A 2,500-nucleotide genomic window follows, 5' to 3' on the forward strand; every position below is an offset into this window, starting at 1 on the left:
CTTCTTTTCCCCTTAAAGTGATATCTTCCTTTCAGTCACCGGTAACTGGGGCTATTTGGCTCCTCTCCAAGTTGTATTTCAAAATTCCACTGCATATAAACTCTAGTAAAGTTTAGATCTTTGAATTACTGGAGATTAATCTTCGCATTCTTTTAGCGGAATAGAAAACTTGGAAAATCTGGGACAAAATTAGTTTCTCAGATTGCAAAGATATTTACGCTTTATTAATTTTTATGGGTAGCAAATAAGTGGACGGGCAAGTAAGCTCGACAGGCATAGAGAGAGAGAGAGAGAGAGAGAGAGAGAGAGAGAGAGAGAGAGAGAGAGAGAGAGAGAGAGAGATTAATATTCAATAATCTCTGCATACTTCTTGCTCAATAATATTTTTAGGCATCACATCACTGTAGTCATCTCTCGTTGTGACTTTAGTTCCAAATTCGCAACTGTAAAGAAGAGAACTGGCATCGCAATCCATTTGAGAACAGACCTGGAAGAAGCAAAAAAAAAAAAAAACCTTGGATTTCCTTTATCTTTACATTTTGCAGTTTATGTTAAGTTCATGGATAATATTGGTTTTTAACATTTGTTGGTCGCCAAATGCTTTACTTTAGAGGACACAAAATCTACTCGAGGTCTGTTCATCATATTCGTTTCTCCTGTTCATTTAGCTCATTATAGAGGGATATTTCTCTACTGTTGCGGTTTTCTGTATTGTACTTCATCAGGCATAAAATACCTCTTTTGCGTGATCGTCTCAGAAGTTTCATCCCACGATTATCCTAATGAATTCTCATCTAATTTCGACAGTGAGCATTCATAGGTAATCCTCTTAAGAATTCCCTTTTGCTGTCTAATCGCGTCTCCCCTTACTGGACGAGTTTTAATCCTTAATGGTCATGAAAAGAATTTCTGCACCTCTGGATGCTTTCTCTAAACTATTTCAACGACAGTCATACTTGCACATGGATATGAATATGTTCTGTGATAATCATATATATGAGGGCGACTGCTTAAACGGTCGTAAATTGGAGTAAAATGAATCTATACTTTAATATACAACTATGAAAACATTCGTGGAAGCTAAAAGCTTAATTGGAGTAAAATGAATCTATACTTTAATATACAATTATGAAAATATTCGTGGAGGTTAAAAGTTGTGTGTGTGTGTGTGTGTGTGCACCAAATCAATTAACGATAAACGAAACAAAAAAGAATATTTTTGAGCAGTTTTCAAAAATGTATTAAGTTACCTAATCTTATACACTTTACAAAATACTTTAATACAGCATGTTCGTAATGAAATCTGCTAAGAGAACATTTAAGGTTACGTACATGATACCTACATCTATTGTGTGGTATTGCAGATATTCTGGGAAATTTATTATGGGAAAGATAACTGCAGGTATGTTTTAGAGAGGAGTGAGTGAAGAACTTTCTCAAATTTTTGTGCAAGTTTAAAAATTACTTCTACCCAGTTTGGCCGAGGTAGTCCATCGCATTGGTACCAATCTCTTGTACCCTTTCCCGCGAGCTTTGGGTTTGGTACTTGTAACTACTGAGCCGACAAGCCAAGTGAAAGATTGGTAGAAAATTTAGATAAAGCTTGCGATAAGTAATCGTCTGCCACTGGTCTGCTCTCTCTCTCTCTCTCTTCTCTCTCTCTCTCTCTCTCTCTCTCTCTCTCTCTCTCTCTCTATGATACGGTAGTGTGTGCCTCGTGTTTACCTACCCGGAAAATATTAGTGTGTTGTTTGTTTTGAAAGCGGTCAAGGGCCATTTGTATGCTAATAAGGACGTATGAGAGAGAGAGAGAGAGAGAGAGAGAGAGAGAGAGAGAGAGAGAAAGAGAGAGAGAGAGAGAGCAGTTTCGTTTTGTAAATGAATTTCAATAGTGTTAAATGCCAAATCTTAAACTGAATTTGAAAATCAATTTGGAGAGAGAGAGAGAGAGAGAGAGAGAGAGAGAGAGCAGTTTCGTTTTGTAAATGAATTTCAATAGTGTTAAATGCCAAATCTTAAACTGAATTTGAAAAATCAATTTGGAGAGAGAGAGAGAGAGAGAGAGAGAGAGAGAGAGAGAGAGAGAGAGAGAGAGAGAGAGAGAGAGAGCAGTTTCTGTTTTGTAAATGAATTTCAATAGTGTTAAATGCCAAATCTTAAACTGAATTTGAAAATCAATTTGGAGAGAGAGAGAGAGAGAGAGAGAGAGAGAGAGAGAGAGAGAGAGAGAGAGAGAGAGAGAGAGAGAGAGAGAGAGAGAGAGAGAGCAGTTTCGTTTTGCAAATGAATTTCAATAGTGTTAAATGCCGAATCTTAAACTGAATTTGAAAATCAGTTTGGACCATGCTTATTATTTGTGTGCAAAACGAATTACAAATACTTATGTTCCATAAATTGTTATTTGTTAAAATTGTCATGTCAAGTAGTCATGCCAAGTATGAAAGAATGGACAGGAAATGATTAATAAAACTGTAATTTATACAAATGAAAGTTTAATATA

This window comes from Macrobrachium rosenbergii, chromosome 59, assembly GCF_040412425.1.
Source record: "Macrobrachium rosenbergii isolate ZJJX-2024 chromosome 59, ASM4041242v1, whole genome shotgun sequence".
NCBI classification, from domain to species: Eukaryota; Metazoa; Arthropoda; class Malacostraca; order Decapoda; family Palaemonidae; genus Macrobrachium; species Macrobrachium rosenbergii.